Raw genomic sequence first — 23,837 nt, forward strand, 5'->3', positions numbered from 1 at the left:
AGATATAGTACCGAGTGAGGTAGTTCAGCGGTATTGTCATTGTGTAAACAGAATGCCTCGCAATGCACAGTTATTTTCAAGGAGAGCTTTACAGCTGTGAAATATTTAAAAAAACCTTCGTGTGAACTCCGGAAAGGCGAAAAAAGTCGACTGCCTTGGCTTTGGGAGACACACCCACCTGCAACTTATACTTGCTTATAAATATCTGCAGCGCGTAACTCTCAATGTCCAATTTGGGTAGAACTTATCTCCAAGGCATATAGATTGATTTTAAAAGTTGTTGTTCGGGGCATGGCATAGACATTTTAACACTATAATGCAATAAAACCAGTGGGGCCCTGTTCGATCCAGTGCACTGGTGGCTTCCACCAATCAATTGGGCGATTGTACACGAAGTGTCCATATATTTCGTAACATACAAGCGTTTTGGTAGAAACGGGGAAGTTGAGACTAGAAGGACAATCACCACAGTAATTTTTAATAAAAATTTTGTACCTCTTTTTTTGCTGATTTTTTTCCTTGTTTACATAGTGGATAATCTTGCGATAACTGAAACCTTCACATAACGTTATCATTGTTACAGTGAAAATTCCTTGGCTTGGAATATCTTAATTAACTCCATAATGTCAATCTTTATCAGTCAACAATTATATGTGATAGATTAATAGATTAAGAAGTACGTTCATAAATTAAAACAAATGTCTTATTCTGATTGTCCTTCATTGCTTACATGTCTGCTCTTATACTTTAGCGGCAGACGGTGGTTCATATTATTCTGTTCAAAGGTGACTGCATAGCTGTCCATGGTGTTCAATGAGCTCATGAAATACATTCTCAGGTCATTATTACTATGACAAGCAAGCGCTAGGTTCGAGTATTTTTCAAGAAAACCATGTTTTGTTCAGTTTAAAAAGTCATACCTGTATATTCAATTACTTCAAGAGCTAGATCAGTTCTCCCGATGTCTTCCAGAATGTCAATTAAGCTACCTGTATCCCAAGGAGCCACAGCACGTTTATGTTCAAGTTCCTCTAAGAGCGTGAGCGTAGATCGAATAGAGTGTAGATCTCTGTCTCTTAAAACCCGTTTGACTGTGCTTGATGTCTTCATTTTCAACAGATCATCTATGGATACAATGTTATTTAGAAGATTTTTAAATGAATGGAGTGTTTGAAATGAAAAGAGGATATTGTACCATTTGAAATTAATCGGCAATGAGCAAACTAAAGTCATACATGAACATTTTAATGGACGATTATTGTAAACATTCCGATAACAATGTCACACCCGCTGATAAAGTTAGCGTGTCGGTGTATATTTCATCTGTCGGACAAATGTTGATCATTAAATTGTTAATATAAGAAAGAATCGACACAGAAGAGTTAACGATGGTAGCTTGATGTATTTCAAAACACAGTTTAAGAACCAGAGTACTTCTATTATATCGCAAACTTTATGATCATTTCAAAAGACTAAAGCCAGGAATGCAATTACTTCTAAATGACAGGTCTAACAATAAATGTATGGCTCCAATGTGTGAACCGATAAGACATTATATGTGTTCATAAATGTGCCTTTTACTGAATTCGGAAATTTAGCAGGAAAGCCTTTATGATCTAACGTATCGAAAGAGTGAAATCTGTTGTATTAGTGGTAGTTGTGTCTGTTTGGTTCCAGCTCTGCCTTTTTGGACTCATTTATCCCGCCAAACCACACTTCGATAACGAAAACAGCACACGGTATAGGAGTCAATTAGTTAATAGTTAATTATTTACGCGGGTCAACATCCTAAACTCAATGTGCATCAGCTCTTCATATATTTCATGGTCATTCAATACAAACGGTAAACAGCACTATGTCTTGAAGAGTGTAATATGGTAAAACTAAATAATTACATATTATAGTCGTTTTCTTCTTTCAAAGGCGCTACCCAAGAAAAAATATTAGGAAATGACATACTTATCACATTCATCAGCTTATTTTTCGCAAAACAAATGTAGTACTTCGTGAATGAGTGTGTTTAAACTTTTAACTAATTTTGGAACATAGATATACCCATGGGCAAGTTACAAGTAATTTTGAATCGTCGGTCGGGTGAGTGAGGTTAGCGAACTTACGTCAAAAGAGCACAGGCCAAATGTCTGGAAATCGCTCGCGTGAATCGCGTGAAGTAAGTTAATACAATAATAAACTACTTCAAAGATAGCATAGGCCCAGAAATTTCGCTCGGAAATGGATACGTTATTTTTTAATATAAAAATAAACTGACCATGAACGGCACTGGCACTTTAGACATCAGTCGAGCAAGCTGCTTCCAGCCGGTGGTGGCGCTTTCAGGGAACATTGGCACTCATGCGTCTTCCCCAAACCACGGAAAGGGAAGTTTTTGTAGATCATCTTTGACCGTCAAATCATGAAAAACGGGTATATTTTTGCAAAAGCTAATCCGCGAGTGAATTAGAATACCTTTTGAAATCTTTGCAAATGATGCTCTCAGACGTATAGTCATGTCAGCGCTAAATTGAAATAGTCACTCCTTCCCAAAAAGTCATTATTTTGCTCCCGACTGTAATTGAGGTAAGCTGGTACACACAAAATAAACTATTTTGAAGTGCCAAGATAAATCTCATTTCTCTGTACAGCTTGATATAGTTGTAACTGTATTTGCAATTATCTCACCCACTACTAAATTTTTTACAAATTAGAAGATGTTTCCGGTTTATTTTTCTCCTATATGTCTCATAGAAAGGGTGTTTTTTGCTGAAAAAGGCTAGATAATGGTTGTTTTGAAATTTTGTGAAACAAGCATTGGTACCTGTGAGTGCCACAGCCAGACACGTCAAACATTTGCCGCAACGTTTGACGAACCCTTTGTAACACGAACAGCTTCAAGTTTTTGATTTTTCAAATTATTCACATATTTCTTCTGGAATATACAGGCGTACACAGTACACCCTCATGTTCTCATTATCAAGGTTATTTTGTCATAGTCCATGAAAATATTGGTGTCACTACGACTTTGGAAACTACAGTGTGGGCCCTGTCACCGTACAAGTGGAAATGTCCACGCATGTCCGTCCGAAGTTGTGGCGGTCGGTTCTAACAGACGAGTGCAAGCCTCCATATTGGCGACTGAACTAAAATACAAATACTCACAATGTCCGGAGTTGGTATATTTTGTTAGATTCGAATAATTATAACGGGTTTTACAAAAAAATGTTCAGTCTGACATTTATCTCTATCACGAGAGAACTACCGGCTCCCATGCTGTTTGTTTACATCGACAAGCTCACCGAAGATCTATGCAAAATAGTTCCGAAGCATTAAACTTGATGGCATAGACGCGAGTTGTCATGCGTAGAATGACCAGAGGAGTCGCTCCGTACTTTATTCGTGAAGAGAGGAGTCGGCAAACTTGGCCTGTGCATGCGGTAATCTTTACATGTATATGGAACAACAGCATCACAAATAGTGGTAAGTTCTAAAACCCGAACTCGTTTGAAGATGTGATTGGGCGTGCCAACTTACCTGTTTTGAGTAAACGCAGATGTATGATCAATTTTTTAGAGGTTGAAACAAAGCAGGCTGTACTTAATCATTTCATAGCAAATATGGTGGTCATAGCAAATTCAGCCGCATTATTTTGTCTTGTTTTTCTGGCTTGGTTTTCCTGACAATCGACACCTTCATCAACAGTATACAATTGGTACCTTTTCGACTGTATGGCTATTCCCTACGTTTACTGCAAACGATCTTCATGTACTACATATACTTGTGCAGAATACGAGGATCGGTATTTTGGAACATACCTGGCTTTATTTCTCGTTCCAGTTTCTCCTTCAAATTCTGCCACAGAATAGCATCTGTCTTGTCCAAGTCAGTCGTCATAGTTGTGTATGACGTTAAAAGTCCTGGAAAACGAAAGTGATACTAACACTCTTGTAAATCATTTGTTGGTTATCATCAATACTCTGTATGCATCAGTGTCAGCATACCTAATGTATGTTAATGTCACTTTACCCCCGCTCGCTACGTCAGATTATCGAGACGTGCTAGATTTGAAAGATTGACGCAATATTATGCAAATCGGATGAGTTGGACCTTTTGCAAGATACAGAGGCAGCTCTATTTACGCAAGTGGTATTATATGCAAAGCTAATGTTTGACCAAATTGATGTACAAAAGTCCATTTCATGCTGCTCACGTAAAAACTTGCTTCGTGAGTCAGGGATACAAGTGACAGTAAACTTTAATTTCTCAGGGAAAAACCGCAAAACAATTTATAAAAATACTAAAATCTCCATGACAAAATGACCTAATTGTAAGACCTCTCACCCAAGCTTCCGATAATGTATCAAGCGTAATCAATTCAAATATTTACATTTCCTGCAAAGAAGATAGTCTAGGGAATTAAACATTGGATTAAATATCAAACCGTTTCCAGCATCGTATTACCTAACGGACTTGGTTTAGGAAGTGTGCGATATTTTACTCCCTGTTTCATTTTGCGGCCTTTCCCTACCATTACCCCACATGAACTGGTTATGTTAATAATATTCATATTTCATTGTGATCAATTGTTTTATTACACTGTAAATGCCTTATTAGCTTGTTGTCTTCGTAGCAATTTTATTACAGTATATCTTCGTCGCGCGTTATCAGGTTTTTATTGTTAGGATCCATCAACTATTAATATCGATTTTTGTAAAACTCATAATATGTAAGATAAACGTGCACAAATTATTTAGAAAAATCAAAAACTTGGTCTCGTCATGCTTGTTAATAATAATATATCCGGATAAATCTCTCTCGTGACTGAATAAATTATGCCCCGGTCTTACTAAATAAAATTACTTGGATTCAATAACATTAGTAACGTAGAGGATCGTGTGATTGGGTCAAGGGTAAATGTGCCAACTTGAACTAGACACCAAACTGAAATGTCCTTGTAAAACTATAGCCATGGCAATTGATGTTGCATAACACCAAATGAGACCCGCCTCTCAACTACATTACTGTCAGTCTAGGGAATTTACATGCACGTTAAGCATAGGGTGTGTGTGGCGCCTCGAAATCTGAGATCAAAATTTCTGGAAAAGCGCTGCAAGTAGATGTTTTGCTCTCTAGTCTTTTTACATTTTGCCCCGAGAGAGATAATCGTTTATTTAAGGTCAGGGACGCGTTACTATTCGCAACGTATAACTGTGTTCGAGCAAGGCAGATTTTAGGGGAAAAATTCCAAGATATTGCACTTTCAATAAAAAATACCAAGCCATGGATGACAGGAAAATAAAATGGTTGCAAGCAGACATGAAACTCAAGAGAAATCAGTGGTTCAACAGTTACTTTCTGTCACTACTCTTTTTTTTCGGCGCGCCCTTCAACACAATATTCACCATATTCATAACATTTGATTTCATTGCATTTTTACCAGATCATAACGCCTATGTAAAAATAAACTCAGTTTTAAAACAATAGAAATCCCAAGCACTTATGAAGCATATTCATATCCAGAGCCTGTTATTGACAAAAGAGTGCTGAACAAGTCTCATAATTTAAACTACAGCTTCAAATAAATGTTTGTATGTTTTTTTCCCTTTAATTTTGGATATCATGTCTCTGAATGCAAGGTAATATTGGAAATCGTTTTGCTGTCTAATGTAAATTTTAGTGTTCACGACATAAAATGACTCCATTAAATTTTTACTATTCAAAATGTGCTGTGCCAGTTGAAGGAATATTTAACTACCCGTCTTCTATATTTGAAGTTTTTCAAATCATTTGAATATTGAACTCCCCTCTTCTATGTTTGAAGTTTTTTTCAAATCATTTGAAGGTTAATTCCTAATGCTTTTAACACAAAACAGTGACAGTTTTTATAGCAGTTTTGAAATATCACGTCTTTTTTCCTTTTGTTCAGTTTCTCCTTGACATATATTGTTTTAACTTATTTTTATTTCATTTTGTACTCGTTTGTACTTGTTTTACTTTTATTATTTTTCCAATGTGGCTTTCATGAAAATTTCGCAATCCTCGTACGTCTTGTCATGAGATGGGCTGTCACTTGCACTCTCATTTCCTTTGCCAGGGACTTTACGCTTCACTTAGTATAGTAAGGTGACCGTTTTCCCTGTTTTTATCATTGGTGAAATGTCAATGTATTTAACCAACCGGATAAGGAGGACTTTACAAGACCGAGAAATATTTGAATATAGTTGATTGCTACTCTTTTAAACTGCATCTTTTAGGATAGCAAAGGGCCGATGGGGCAGCTGACCTCTAACCTGTCTCGAAGACGGTTCCTCTTTTGTATAGGGACCATATCTCGAGAAGTTTTTTTTTCATTTGACATGGCTAACCTACTATGAGCTTCATCTTGATTCATTACTTCATTTACAAAGAGTGTAACATGGTCGTGCCACAAACAAACAATTTATCACTATAGCAGTGATGTCAACAGATTGAGCCCACTGATAAGTCAACACGTAAGGCTTATTAGGCTATGTTAGTCGACATAATAATAGCAATTAGACTCACATACCCTGTTATGATATCATGATGCGTTCACAAAAACGGTGAGGATGAGCTGGAGGAATATAAGGGAGATTCGAAAGTGGGGTTTAGTGGAGGTGGAGGATTTGAAAGTTGTGCACTGCCTATAGGGGTGACCTGAAAATTTTGGTTCCCTTTTATCTTTACGTGTGTCAGGTAATTCAGTGAAAAATGAATAACATTTGAATTCTTCTAATATTATCTTCCAATTCTTCTAATATTAGTAATAGTTACACTGTAAACAAACTTTAGAACCATTTTGTCATATTTTATCATAATGACTTTTATCTAACCAATCTAAATATGTAATACTATGTTTTTTCGTTAAAAAAAATCCGAAACAAGTGGGTCTAGTAACGGGCAGAAACTGCAACTGTTGATAATATTTTCAATATTTCTATGCAATGCATCAAATACAGTTTCTTGCTGTCTCCTTACAGCATGCTGAAACATACAATATTCAGTTTGTCAACAAAGCCTGTATATATATGTATTGGATGATAATTGAATTAGAAGCCAGAATGAAAGTTATTTGTCAATGATACAAATGCTCAGTACATGTACACAGGCTGTGTTGATAAGCTAAATACTGAACAGTTCAACATGTTGTCGGGAGTTGAACAAGAACGCAGTTGTATAAACTGAATAAAAATTTTGACAAAATAATGAAAGTTAATACAGCTACCGCCTTGCGACTGCAGTATCACTGTCGCTGCATATCGGCGTGACAGAGATAGCTCTGACACAATGTATAGTCGGAGAAGAGTTTGAGTCCACTGACGCGCATGACAGTGAAATATATTTGTACACAAGATCAGACCAGAAAGCAAAGTTATCAGGGATTTTTTAATTCTGACATATGAGAATAATCAAATGGTAAAGAAAAAAGATAGGGTCACAACGCTTGATTGTCTAAATTTTCACATTATTCTCATCGTATTATAACACAAAAGTAAAACTTTGAACATCTAAGATTCTAGTTTAAATTTAAAAATGTGTGACCGAATAGGATTATCTATTTTCTAACAAAATTGCCATTATTACACCCAAAATTGCAGAGATTAAAACAAGTATTTATGGAATATTTTAACCTTCTGGCCGCGGTATTTTCAATTTAGAGCAGCCTTTAAGTGATTACGAGGCGCCAAATGTAAAAAAATATATTAACACAATCACGCTTATTTCAGCGATAGAACAGATGGAAAATGTATCGAGAGAGGAATTACATACATACATACATACATACATACATACATACATACATACATACATACATACATACATACATACATACATACATACATACATACATACATACATACATACATACATACATACATACATACATACATACATACATACATACATACATACACACACACACACATATATGGAAAGCCATAGCTGTCTTATGATGTATGAGAACTATATGTCACCCCAATTAAACATTACACGATGCAGATATGACATTATGTGATGTGGTTATAGCATTATGTGATGAGGTTATACAATTATGTTGTGAGGTTATAGCCTTGTGTGATGATGACATGCCATTATGTGATGAGGACATGCCGTTATGTGGTGAGGTTATGCCATTATGTGGTGACGTTATAGCCTTATGTGATGAGGTTATAACCTTATGTGATGAGGACATGCCATTGTGTGATGAGGTTATGCCATTGTGTGATGAGGACATGCCATTGTGTGATGAGGACATGCAAATATGTGGTGAGGTTATGCAATTATGTGATGAGGTTAGCCAATCATGTGATGCAGACAAGTCATTTCACTGTGTTGTTATTTCATTATGTATGCCAGACAAGCCATTACGCTGTGGTGTTGTATCTTTACGATGTTGACACTGGCCATTACGTTATGGTGACTCTTCATTATGATGTGATGTTACTTCTTTATGATGTGAGGAGGGCGCTATTTACTTGTCATTGAGGGCGCTCAATTTCTTAGTACTAAGTAAAATGGTGGACGTCAACGTATCACGTTCTCTCACGGTCCCTCCACAAAACACAAAACGGAGACATACTAAGGGAGCCGTCATATTTACGGCCTGGGGGGTCGGAGGAATTGCTTTCGAAACTCCAAAATTTCGAGTAACCCCCCCTGCCAACCATCGACGTGTTTGAGTAACCCCCCCTCTCTGCTACAGAAAATTTGAGTGACCCCCTCCCCTCCCCCCAAAAAAATTGGGAAAGTTAAATATCTATACAGTAAAATGGATTGTTGCTGCGACAGGCCCTGTACAGACCCTGATTAAACCCTGTGGTATAGGTCATTGTCGGAAGGAAGTTCCAATTGCTGTGGCAGGGGCTGATGTACAGGTCTGTATCCAGTGCTCTGGTGACATGCAGTTATTCTGTAGAATTTTTTTCAAGAGGGGGAAGATGTGGTGCGAAAGCACCACAAGAGACCGCATAAGCGGTCGCGGGGGATGTCAGGAGGGGGGTCCCCCTCCTGCCATTGGAGCTTTTTAAAAATAGAGGTTAAAATGGTGTTATTTGGTGGCACTTGGGGAGTATTTTTTTCGTATAAAAAACTCAAAGGAAAATAAATCTGAGACAGTATTTCAAAACTTATATTTCAGTTCACTGATTTCAACTATATTTTTTTGAAACCGAAAAAATAGCGACAGACATACATTTATTCACATTTATTATTTATTATTATTTTCCTGCAATAAAAGATGGGTTTGTTGTCAAGGGATTCAACTGGTTTTAAACTTTATAGCATCAATAAGCTTGCTTTACACATTTTCCCCTATCGGTAACCTATACAATGTAGAATATAGAAAGCAGACGTTTCTAATTAATGATCAGGCAAGTATATCAATCTTTAATCAGGAAATACTGAAAAACGTACTCAGTACTAGCCTCTAACATAAGGCTTGTCACGTCGAATAGCTGATCATTCACGTCTGAAGATCACAATAACGTGAAACACAAAGTGTAATGAGATTTTAGTTTCTACTTGAAACCACCTGTATTATGATTATATATATATATACCGTATATATATATATATATATATATATATATATATATATATATATATATATATATATATATATATATATATATATATATATATATATATACACACAGGGCTCGAAATTAGCGGTAGTCCCGCGTCTACAGACTACCAACTTTTCTCTTGGGCTACCAAAATCCATGAAATGGTAGCCAACACGGACTACCAAAGCCTGGGACCTGAAATTCAGTCATTACTTCGTGTGCCATGTCTGGTGCGTCATTCTGGGACGAGCTAAATGCACAAACTCTGCTGGACACAGAAAGGCCAGACTATGACTTTGTATTACAAAGACGACCGTGCGGTGGAACTTTTCAACAAAGTTTCAACTGACGCACTTGAATGACAGGCACAGGAAATGATGGCCAATGAAAACGCATTTTCAGAGGTCCATAGGCCTATATCTTGTTTCATAAATTTGACTTTGTTGTGTTCCGGTGATTTACTGTCTGTTCTGCGCTGTTTTGTGTCTATGTTAACAACTATTGTTATACGAATTTTGACTTAGTGTTGTCGGATTGTGGATAGGTATGATGGCGATTATTTTTCGTTGCATTTTGATGATAATGGATCATTGACAATTACACGGCAATTATGCCTCCTAATAAGCTTACATTTGACGCCCCTGCCGGCAGCGGCCGGCTGCCCATATCATACATAACTCATGCACATACAGCGATTTTATCAAGTGCTGCTCTGCAGAAAGGAAGCTCAATCCTCAGTTATGTGATGTCAATATTTAATAACTGTGATTTATTATTTTTAATTTATTGATTTTTAATAATTATGAAAATAATATCATATTTTAGACTTCATTTCCAGTTGGCCTTTGAAACGCCTTGTCAATAGGTCGTCAAACTTTTGAGTATCACTATCGTCCATTATACCTGTTTCTTTTGGTATTAAAAGTGTGCAATATTCACATCAAATAACTATAAAATTCATTTCATGGGCAGAATCTTGAAAAATAGCCCTTTCTTGTCTGGTTAACAAATTAAGATATCTCTGAATTAAAATATGCATGGGCTACCAGCCATTACCACTGGGCTACCAACTTCAGAAAATGGTAGCCCAAGTGGACTACCAGAGAAAAAAATTAATTTCGAGCCCTGTATATATTATGTGTGTGTGTGTGTGTGTGTGTGTGTGTGTGTGTGTGTGTGTGTGTGTACACAAATACCGGGTATGAATATACATATCTTTACTATTATTGTTGTATTAATTCGTAACTCCACTAAATGCTTCAATACATGTCAACAAAATTGAGTAGCCCCCCTTTCTTGTTCTCCACTTTTGAGCAACCCCCCTTGTAGCTTTCGATTTTTTGAGTGACCCCCCTCAGATTCCTCCGACCCCCCAGGCCATAAATAATGACGGCTCCCTAAGAACAGCGAATTTGTCAAGTTTCCTCCCTAGATTTCAGGAGGAAAGAATTGATAGTTCAACGATATTGTCCCTGAACGACGGAGAGTTGAGTCGATTAGGAGTCACCGCAATACTTAGGCGATCGTGTGAGACTTAGAGAATTATGTAGATAAGATGCATCAAGTGAGTATTCTTCCAACGACACAACGCAACTGGCTCTGGTACTTGTGCCAGTGTTACTGCAAGTACAAGCCGCATCCGCAGGGAGCGATCATTTCTGTTTTCGCGTCATCATAGTCCAGCGGAACGCAGGCGAAATCGAGGAATTCGTGCAAAGAAATGTAAAAGGACATGGACTGGACAGTTTGTCCACGTTTGTCTGTCTTGCTGACCGTGACGCCAATCAATAGCGTCCTATCTTCCGAGATAAAACATACTATCTCGAGCTGGGTCGGGACACAGATTAGCCCTGCGTACAGGTCTGTGTGTTCCCGGCGTTGTACGGCCTCCACCACCGTATAACGCCGGGAGCACAGAGACCTGTACGCAGGGCTAGGACACAGGTATGTGGAGTTGCCGTCCGGGGTTCCAGTGTAGTATACCCTTTCTATGTGTACTATACGGCAAGTACTCACGTACCTGTGGGTTGGGACTGAAACGACTAACTTTAGACAGCGAGTGTAAAAGTAGAGACTTGATCTTGATGGACACCTTGATGTCTGATGCTGGGTTTCCACAACTACGTTGTTGAATATAAATTTTCATCATTTGTGAGAAGAAAGAAAAACTTGTTTTGACTTGTGCTAAGAAAGTACATATTAGGCCGTAGAGATGTTAAAAATACCCGTATATATGTATATATATATATATATATATATATATATATATATATATATATATATATATATATATATATATATATATATATATATATATATATATATATATATATATATATATATAAACAACATGAAGTGTACTATACGGCAAGTACTCCACGTACCACGTAGGTTTAACTTGATTGGTTGAAAAAAAAACATGTATAGCAGAGTGAATTGTTGACAGTTCAGAATTTCTTATGTCACAGTGCATTTGTATGTTAGGTAGGGCTTGGGAGCAGGCAGTGGTGAGATTTTAAGGCAACACCAGTTTCATGCTAATAAGGTCAATCACATTCTTTGTTTAAAATTGAAAGCAAATTAAGGACAGACAGAATCAAGCTGAAATATAGAACAACAATTGTGTTTGGTGCCTTGTGATGATGTTTTCAATCATTTTGACCCCTTCGAAAATTGAGTTGTCAATGTGAATTTGAATCATATCCAAATGTCAAGATCTGGTATGAATATTACTTGTATATGCCTGTTATTAGTAAATGTGTCTAAGTTGTCATCACCAGCAGTATGGTTAGTGATTTGTACATATGGTTGGGCCAGTGGCGAGGAAAAATGTCCAAATTTTTGTACTTGATTGAGGTTTTCACTCAAAGTTGGAACACAAGCTTGGAAGGTCTTGCTATTGATTTTATCAGATAGATATGCAAAAAAAGTGTATTTAGTGAAGATTCAAATACTCAAATCACCCATTTTTATTCAGCCAAACTTTATTTGCTCTCATATCAGATTTGTGAGACAAGCTTTTAAAACCCAATTAGTGTATTTTGAAATAAATTTACATTGTTCAGTCTATAAAAACAAAAATTGTTACTTTTAAGGTGTTATACATTCAATAGTCAAGTACCTAACCACTCACCTAAAATCAATTAGCATTTTTTACTTTTTCTTTGATGATTTCATCACTGTAGGTTTGTTTTGTTTCAGGAATATCATCAGTAAAATACCAGTAAGAGTAATGAGAGTAATTCCATCGACAACAGCTGATTACTTCCAAAACTTTCACACTTCTAATGTATTTCCACCATACATAGTTAACTTATGTTCTAAAATCTGTGGACATAAGTCTACATCTACTTTGCACTTTTGAAATGAAATAACAAGTCTGTCTATAATAGGCTGTCATAGTGGTGATTTCTCTAAGAAAGTGTTTTTGTGGGTCATTTGTCAAGAATAGCTCGGTTACATAATTGGCTTGCAAATGTGCTCTCTCTGTCAGTTGCTATGTTCAGTGGAGTTCCACCTTTTTACTAAGTTTAATAAACGTGTTATACTAACATACTGGTTTCACTGTTATATGTTTATCGTTGACATTATATATAGTAAATGTAGATTGTATTGATGTCTGTGAGTTGAATGCTGCTACGGTAAGGCCACTATTAAAAACGGAAGTAACTAATAAAATAAAGTCCAGCCAGGTGACATATTGTGACCATACATTATGATACACAGACTTTTTAAAATATGTAGGACAAGACCAAATGACTGTCACACATGCAGTAAACTGTGAAAGTTTCTATGAATGACCTAACTTTGCAACAGTGTTAGTAAGTAGGCAACATAGGGCATTAAATCCCACTGGGTGGAAATGTAAAATTTAGGCCACTTCACTTTCTTGCTTCTTATCACAAATATTGAATAGAGTATAAATCTTTTTCTAGAAACTGAAAACAGATACATTTGAATGAATGCTGTACTGCGATTCTTATTACAAAACTGAGCGGAGTTGTTATCTTATGATTTTTACATGATTAAGGATATGTGACTTGATCATCAACAGAACCTTACAGCTTCAATAATCATGATAATTCAGTACTCTAAGTAATACAAATTTGTGCTTAAATTTCAAGCATTAACAATGTACAAACACTGATGTGGTGCTAAATTTCTATTTGATGGATTCAAGGCAAAGGGAAATATCAACATGTAGGAGATAGTATACAACAACTGTCACTTAGTCTCAAAGCAGAGGTTCACAAAGGTTGAGTTTTAGCTCACATGGTCACACCACCTGAGCTGTTGTTGTAGCGCTTTCTGTCTGTCTGTCTGTCTGTGAATATGATATTTCAAGAAAGGCTGAACAGATTTCAACCAAATTTGTACAGAGGTTCAAATATCAAATGGAAGGAACTGATTATATTTTGATTGGCGTGGCTTGCATATTAATGAAGTAAACACATTTTTAATTTCTGTTGCATGGTTCTCTATGGGAAGCATGGTGACCGTAGGGTCATAAACCAAGATTTACTGCACCAAATATCATGAAACTTACCATATAAGCTATTTTCTCAATAGTGTGAGATAGTCTGATAAGCACCATATCAATTGAATGCGAATTTGCATTTAATGAACTTTTGTAATCAGTGACGTAGTTTTAAAACTACCGCATCAAACTTGAAGTAACATTGTACAGAATTTAATATGAAAGACACCAGATTGAATAGTGAGACATTAAGCAGTAACATATCAATTAACAGCTAATTTGCACATTTAACAAATTTAAAGGGACAAAGTCACTCTTTTCGACCTGTTTTCGATATCAAAAATCCATTTAATACTTTCCAAAATTCATAGATGATCTAAGTAATGATTATGCATGCCTTGAAGGATACCGAAAAAGATCTTCTTGCTCTTTACACCAATGTTCAATGTCTGTGGAGTCTGCGCGAATTGAATCAACTGCCATGTTTGATTTCCAGCATTTTACGAAGCACGCATGCATGTGCGTGTGCAGCATGGTTGCCATCGTCACGATACTCTGTGCCAATTGTGTAAGTGGTCACCAAGATGTTCAGATATTGTCAAACAGTACTTTTTGTACAGATGTGATTTCAAAGTGCGAAACACGAAGTTGACCTTCTTGAAATGCAAGTGGAGTGAACGATTTAGCCGAGCACAGTGTAGCGCCCCATTAGGCAAGAACTCACAGGCATGCGCACAAAAAAAAATTCTTGATTTTATGGTACAGACCGATTTTCCTTTGGCGATAGTTTCATTCATTGTGTCTACGACCTTGATAGAAGTTGTGCATGGTCACCCATTCATTCAGCATCTTTCAACATATAATAGTGTCTTGTATCGTACAAAATTAATGAAAAAAAATGGTAGAAAAGAGCGACTTTGTTCTTTTAAGCAATGTAGCACTGTAAATCAAGAAGCCCTGCTCCAAACTTCATTAAACTACAGGAGATATTGTTGTCCACATATTAAACTATCAAGAGACTTCACAGTTTTTAATTGCCAAACAGTTAATTTGCATATTTAATGAACTGTTCTAAAGTGATATAGAACTTACATTATTGCACCAGAGACGATAAAATGTTGCACAGAATTTGATCCTACAGAAAAGCTCATATTGTAGGATATTTAGCAGTTCTATGTTAATTAAAGCTAATTTGCATATATAACAATTAGCACATTTAGTGTAATATAATGTCATACCCTTCTCACATAATTCTGTAACCTCATCACATAATGATACGTCTTCATCACATAATGCTATAGCCTCATCACATAATGACATGTCCTCATCACATGATAGCAAAACCTAATCACATAATCATGTGTCCTCATAATATAATGCTGTAACCTCATGACATAATGGCATGTCCTCATCACATAATGGTATAACATCATCACATAAATTCTACAACCTCATCACATAGTGACATGTCCTCATCACATAATGACATGTCCTCATCACATGATGGCATAACATCATCTTATAATGGCTTGTCCTCATCACATAATGGCATAAGCTCATCACATAATGACATGTCCTCATCACATAATGACATGACCTCATCACATAATGGCATAACCTCATCACATAATGGCATGTCCTCATCACATAATGCTATAACCTCATCACATAATGGTATAACATCATCACATAATGCTTCAACCTCATCACATAATGACATGTCCTCATCACATAATGTTATAACCTCATCACATAATGGTATAACATCATCACATAATGCTTCAACCTCATCACATAATGACATGTCCTCATCACATAACGGCATAACCTCATCACATAATGGCATTACATCATCTCATAATGGCTTGTCCTCATCACATAATGGCATAATCTCATCACATAATGCTATAACCTCATCACATAATGACATGTCCTCATCACATAATGGCATAACATCATCTCATAATGGCATGTCCGCATCACATAATGATATCATACATTATAAGACAGCTATGGCTTTCCATACACATACATACATACATACATACATACATACATACATACATACATACATACATACATACATAGAGCCTCGACTTGGATAATGGTCGAAAATTTACATTGAGCCTCGCTCGCTTTACAGACATACAGCTGAAAACATTTACATTCCTCGTTTTGATGCAGCTGCAAAATTTTATATTGGCTGGTCCCCGCCTCAGTGACAAGCACAAAGAGGCAGGTAATGGGAAACTGCCATATACAAACTCATTTTAAGACAGCTTGGACTCGGAAATTTATATTTATACTTTCTCGTTTTCGAAACAAGATAGAGAATTCCAAATGTTCATATAATGTTGGTCGCAACTGGATTCACATAAAAAACCTTGCGTTCACAATGCTCAACACAGCAGGGCTTGTGTTTCACCGTATAAGGCCGGGAACACACAGCACGGTACGCAGGGCAAAGAAGGACCTTGGCAAGACTAACGCTAATACACGCAAAGTGCTGGTGCCTGTGCTTTATAAGTGCATTGAACTTTCCAGTGGCTGAGACTCTCTCAAAGACCCTAACTGGCTACTTTATGTATGGTCTGGCTCACAGGCTGACTTGGTGAAGCCTCGCGCTTCCGAAGCCAGCGTAGCAGGCTGCATCGGCTCACAGAGAACAGGGCTTAACACCGATCACAATGCGTAGCAGCTGAGGGGCAGGCTTATAGCTGTGGTGTTTTCGGGCGGGATTTCTGCCTTTTACATGCTGGATTTGACCAAGAGGGACCGTGTTTTGACTTTTACGTTTTTAACCCCGCCAAAACGTATAAGTCAAAATCAGCACGTAAAAGGCAGAAATCCCATCTGAAAACGCAACAGCTGTGGATCAACAGCTAGGCCGGACTATGAGCGAGTCCAGACATTAGCTGAGTGTGACATAGTAACTCTGAATGGCGCACGGGGTGTGTCGATTAACTGGCACACCTCAAGTGGCGTCATGGCCGGTGCAGTTCAGTTTGTATCCTCTGCCTATCTTATATTGCCCGATAGGCCGGAATTAGATCGGCAGCTATAGTCGAGACTCAGTTCTATTGCCGACTACGACCCCGCCACAAAATCATAGTTATTCTTAGGCTGCGTTCAAAAAAAAAAATGCGGAAGGGGGTCACGAAATTTCTTGGGTTAGTAGTGGGGGGACTTGAAAGTTTGGCTCTGTTATAAAGGGGAGGCGGGCCATATATATTTTGGTTCCTTTTGCTTACATTTTCCGAACCAAGGGCCTTGTAGCTCGGTAGTTCAATGGAAAATAAATAACGTTTTTATATCATTCAATGGTTCTAATGCTAGTAGTAATCGAACAAAATCTAGAACCGTTTTGTCGCGTTTAATGACTTTTGTGTCGAAACAATTTAAAAACGCATAAATGCCATAGATTTTATGGGTATAAAAACAAGTAGACTTCTTAACGGGGCAGAAGCTGCAATTTGTGGTAGTTTTTTTTGAATATTTCTATGCAATGTTCAAAGGCAGTTTCTTGTTGTGTCTCTACAACATGCTGAAACACACAATATTCAGTTTGGTGATAACGCCTGCATACATGAATACTTCTGATGATTGAATTAAAGTCCAGACTGAAAGTAATTTGTCAATGATACAAATGCTCGGTACACATACACATGCTGTGTGCAAGATGTATACTGGACAGTTCAACATGATGTATGGAGAAGAACAACATCGCAGTCCTATAAACTGAACAAAATATTGTCACAATTATCAAACTTAATACAACTACTGCCCTGCTACTGCCTACTTGCAGTGTCACTGTCACTGAATACCGGTAGAGACGGTGATAGCTCTGACTCTGATGTAGTTGAAGAAGAGTTTCGGTCAAATGACGCTCCTGAAAGTGATACTTGTACACAAGATCAGGCCAGAGAGCAACACATGGAAGACCGGGAGATTTGACATTGAGTATATCCTGATGTTTGAATTCTGGCATATTAAAATTATCAAATATTAAAAGAAAAAAGATGGGGTTACCATGCTTAATTTTCTACTAATCAAACAATGAAAGTCACTGTTTTCCCGAAAATCACTTAAAATCAGTATATGAAAACATTCCTTTCAAGTTCATGCAGTGAGTGCAATCTTCTCATTCTCATCGTACAATAAAACAAAGGTAAAACTGTTCACAGTTTAAAAGAAACAAGGGTGACTAAATGGAATTATTTATTTTTTAAACAAAATTTGTCATTATACACCCAAAGGTTAAGAGATTAAAATGTTTATTTGATGGAATATTTTAACCTTCCGTTATTGTCGACTTTTTCGAACAACACAATTGAAAGTAATTCTGGATAATTGGATCTTCATTTTTTCAAGTTTTTCAAAAGTGTTAGGTACTCTATAGCTGAATGTTGCAATATTACAAATTACTCATAAAAACAAATTAATTAGCTGCAATAACTGCAGCTAAGGGAGCCGTCATTATTTACGGCCTGGGGGGGTCGGAGGAATTGCTTAAGAAATTCCAAAATTTCGAGTAACCCCCTGCCAACCATGATGTGTTTGAGTAATCCCCCTCTCTGCTACAGAAATTTTGAGTGACCCCCAAAAAACAAGAAATTGGGAAAGTTAAATATCTATACAGTAAAATGGATTGCTGCTGCGACAGGTTCTGTACAGGCCCTGATTAAACCCTGTGGTACAGGTCTGTGTTAGAAAGAGAATCCATTGCTGTGACAGGGGCTGATGTACAGGTCTGTATATAGTGCTCTGATGACATGCAGTGTTCTCTGTAGAAGGTTTTTACAAGAGGGCGAAGATGTGGTGCGACAGGGGGAGGTCAACAGGGGGAGGTCAGGAGGAGTGTCCCCCCCCTCCTGCCGTTGGAGCTTTTGAAAAACAGAGATTAAAATGGTGTTATTTGTTGGCACTTGGGGAGTATTTTCTCAGATTTTTTTCTTATAAAAAACTCAAAGGAACAGAAATCTGAGAGAGTATTCCAAAACTTATATTCCAGTTCACTGATTTCAATAAAGATTACATTTTTTGGAAACGAAAAATTAGCGACAGACATACATTTATTCTCATTTATTATTTATAATTATTTTCCTGCAATAAAAGATGGGTTTGCTGTCAAGGCATTCCACTGGTTTTAAACTTTATAGAATCAGAATTAGCTTGATTTACACATTTTCCCCTATCGGTAACCTATACAATGTAGAATATAGAAAGCAGACATTTCTCATGAATTTTCAGGCAAGTATATCAATCTTTAATCAGGAAATACTGAAAAATGTACTCAGTACTAGCCTCTAGCATTAAAGGCTTGCCACGTCGCATAGCTGATCATTCTCTTCTGAAGATCACAATAACGTGAAACATATAGTGTAATGAGATTTTAGTTTCTACTTGAAACCAGCTGTTATATATATATATATATATATATATATATATATATATATATATATATATATATATATATATATATATATATATATATATATATATATATTATGTGTGTTGTGTGTGTGTGTGTGTGTGTGTGTACATATACCGGGTATGAACATAGTACATATCTCAAGCATACATATTGCTGTTCTTTACTATTATTGTTGTATTAATTCATAACTTCATTAAATGCTTCAGTACATATCAATAAAATTGAGTAGCCCCCTTCTTGTTCTCCACTTTTGAGCAACCCCCTTATAGCTTTCCATTTTTTGAGTGACCCCCTCACATTCCTCCGACCCCCCATGCCATAAATAATGAAGGCTCCCTAACGGGCCATGTGCCCTCTTTTCCTGACGTGTGCAGCGCACCGGCCGCTACGGACAGGTGCTGCACAGCCAACACGTCAGAGAAGCCGGCGCACGGCCCGTGGGCTACAATAATTGCAGCTAGCATGTATTCTACATGTATGAATGAACACACTATACGCGTATGATTATGTGTATATATATGCATACATATATATATATATGGCGAATGTGTGTGTGTGTGTGTGTGTGTGTGTGTGTGTGTGTGTGTGTGTATATATATATATATATATATATATATATATATATATATATATATATATATATATATATATATATATATTATATATATATTCCGACGAGGACATCTGTATACTTCGATATATTTAAATAATAACACACGCCAGCAAGGGCAAGATCACGATTTGTTGCCCGCCCAAGGGATGGTGCTCATGACGGTAATATTGATGATGCCCGAGCCAAAGGCGAGGGTATCATCAATATTACCGTCATGAGCACCAGCCCGAGGGCAGGCAACAAATCGTGATCTTGCCCGCGCTAGCGTGTGTCATTAATTTTATTACAACAAACAAGCACTTGTTTTCGAAACTTTGCTCAGAATGCAGTCAAGTGTCGATCAAGACTCGCAATAGTGAAATGTTCTATTTGTTGCTCGAAGACAGTGTTGTTCAAGCTTTTCTCGTTTAATGTACTAAAAGGCGTCGTGTACTTCAGGTCGAGCTAATTTCTTGTACCTTTTTTAAAAGCCATTGCTTTACTGAAAATACCAAGCAAATGTACGCGATGATGTGGTACGCGCAGAAAGGACGCGCGGTATTCCATGGAACGTGGTAGCGGGCTATATCACTGCACGCGACAGGGCTATATCAGCGCACGCGACAGGGCTATATCACCTAAGCCATGTTCTATCACTTTTTGTTCTATATCACGTGAGTGAGGCTCAGCCAATCACAGTACCTGAAAAATACGTGAGGTGTAATATATATATATATATATATATATATGAAATATAGTGGTGAATGAAAAGTGACCCATGCGGGACTCGAACCCACTAATGGATCAGTCGGTCCAATGTGGGCGGTCCTGACTCTTAGATGGGGCTTTTCATTCGTTGTGCGTTGATGGTGAGTAAGGCGGCTAAACATATATATATATATATATATATATATATATATATATATATATATATATATATATATATATATATATATATATATCCTCTGTATATACATTTTACATCTGTTCTATCTCTGAAATAATCTTGATTGTGTAAATTCAATTTTTTACATTTGCCGCCTCGTATACTACCAACTGTTCCTGTGATGAAGGTCGCTTTTCGTAAAACATGGTCGATATGGACAACTAGCTGTACTCTGTGAAACGTGTCAGCTGTTGATTGTGACAGGTAAAATACTGCATGAATGTAACTCTCTGTCGCAATAAGCCTTATACCAAGTCGTAGCCTCTACGTCTGCAAAAAGGAGATACTTCGTACGGCAAAATGGTAAAATTATCTCCATTGCAACACACAGTGCTATTTCGTACGTCAGACGGCATTTGTCGAAAAGGACTCATCAGATTGAAAAGCGGAAATAGTGCACATTCATTATATACGTTACTACCAACTGTTCATGTGATAGAGGTCTCTCACTGAAGTCAGAAAAAAAACATGGCCGATGTGGACAATAAACTGTACTCTACCCAGCTCCTGATTGTGACAAGAAATAAAATACTGGATGTTTGAAGCCCTCTATCACAATAATAGACTTTACATTCCAAGTCGTGGCTAGTATGTCACCGTAACTGAGATAGTAGGTGTGGCATATTTGTATCTCCACAACACACCGCAGGTACTATTTCATACCCCAGACAGTTTTTGCCGAGAAGGAAAGCATGGTCATGAAATTCTTCGATCAGTTATGCTAGTTGTCATGGACCAATAAACAATTTATTTCAATACCATGGGGTAGTCTTACTGCTATATTCAGTCCCTGAACACCTGCTTATCGCCCAACATGTTGACCTTATGAGTGCAGTGGATTACTCTCTGTCGACGTCGGGCTGCAGGATAAATGTTCATGTTTTACTCGGTTGTATCATGAACTTGTCCGAGCCAAGAGACGTCTTTCCCAAACTTCACTACATTATCAGACACATATATATCGGGGGCCTATGGTTACTGAAGTTAGAAGATATTTTAGCAGTATTAAAAGCTCACCTACCTCAAGAATGCTGCTGCGTGTGTCGAATAAATGTCCCGGATGTCAAAGCCCTGTGCAATAAACATAGTGGTTTCATGGACTTTGGCACCAGAAACAACGACACGTTTCGAAACGTACCTTATCACATCGGCCCTGTGTAGGTCATAACCTTTACTGCTGACTGACTAGAGCCTCAGTGAATATGAACTGTTTGTTTGCTTGGTTACCGCCGCATATCCGGCTGTAGGGACACCAACTGTGCGATCGAAATCTAAATTGTTGCGCGGACGTTGACCACTGACCCAACTAATCGAAGAATTCCATGACCTTTAAGTTTATAGAATCTTCAAATCTGTCATCTAGCCATTACCTTCACAATTGCCGCATTTTACCTAAATGATACAGTTTAAAGAATATAAAATATAAAGGTGAATGGCCTAGGAATACTTTCAAAGTTTCTACATGCATTTCTTTTCGACCTTTCAGAGGGTTATAAGACAATGTCTGTATCATAAGAACTATTTCTTTGATTGACATTTTCAACAATTATGTTCTAAACGACCATACATAAAAGAAATTATAAGAAATACGAATGAATTAAAACATTATTTCATGCGCTTTTTTCTGTTCAGAGACTTTAAAATGTTTTCTTACAAGGCAGTAACTGGCCACATTAGATGAGTTGTTAAACCTCAAGTAAAACCTTGTCCCAACTACACAGTGATAAAATCGATAATAAAGAAATGCTAGCTAGTCCTTGAAAGTAGTGAATGGTGGTCCTGGTACTATTATAGGTAGTTACATTTCGGAACGGAGACAGTTTTGCTATGAATCTGTACAGGCTATATATTTAATGTTACAAGCTGGTCATGTTGAAATTTACGGCGGCTTAGATTTTTTTCTAATTTAAGACAGCAAAATAATGTCTTTCCAAGTCTTAAACTTGTTAGGTGAGCATTGGATATTTTGTTATTGTAAACCATATTTTCAGTATTACAAGCTTAAGAAATAGACTCACTCCAACTGCAACTATTGAAGTCATCAGGAAGAGGCTGGAGTACACCAAAGTATTGACACAGTGTGGAGACATTGTGGACGTACTCAACAAGTTTCTTCAATCTTCAAACGACCTTGATTGAAAACCAACTTTTCGGCAATACTCACCTTGCCTTCCTCGGAGTAAAAAGTAGACAGAATAGACAAAAATAGACAAAAGCAGATAAAATTAATGGCAAAGGAAAGTTAAATGACTACTAAAAAGTAAACGCGCAACAAAAAATAACAAAAACTTCATGATATTGTAAAAAGACAACACTGAGATTACACAATTTGTGTATTGCTGAAACAACGGTTTTAAATAATGATAGTTTGAATGTTTAAGAAACTGGTTTAGTACGTCCATTATTTCTCCTCACATCGTTATTATTACAACAGTTTCCGCCCCAATGCATTTCCATGAACCAGATTTTCTCCCCGAGTGTATCAATAAACATTAACATATGCTCTTATAGTTTCTATTAGAGAATGAGAAAGACAAGCGATGTCAGCGTCAGAGTATTTTCAAATACTGTTTTACAGTGTATGCGTATGAGACAGTCAACGTAATATGCCTCATATGTTTCGTGCACGTAACTCTGTTTCTGAGGTTGACCCAGCGGTGTCATGTACTTTGCACATGGCATATAAATGCTATAGTCAATGATACCGTGTTTGTTTTGCTTGCAATAAATTATTCAGAATGAATTCACAAAGGTAAATTTACCTGTACGCATTTGCATTTGGATTCACTCTCATTTTCTCCAAAAACTAG

At 37.1% G+C, this 23,837-nt stretch overlaps 1 long non-coding RNA gene across 1 annotated transcript; it reads right to left on the minus strand.

The window, feature by feature from the left end:
• Window positions 1–1,025: 1,025 nt before the first annotated feature.
• Window positions 1,026–22,125, minus strand: LOC139143693 (uncharacterized). The gene is made up of 3 exons (XR_011554658.1): window positions 22,049–22,125; window positions 3,810–3,911; window positions 1,026–1,124 (listed from the first exon to the last, which is right to left on the minus strand). It is a non-coding gene; the product is annotated as an uncharacterized lncRNA (long non-coding RNA).
• Between the last annotated feature and the right edge of the window lie 1,712 nt (window positions 22,126–23,837).

Source organism: Ptychodera flava, chromosome 11 (genome assembly GCF_041260155.1).
Source record: "Ptychodera flava strain L36383 chromosome 11, AS_Pfla_20210202, whole genome shotgun sequence".
NCBI lineage: Eukaryota > Metazoa > Hemichordata > Enteropneusta > Ptychoderidae > Ptychodera > Ptychodera flava.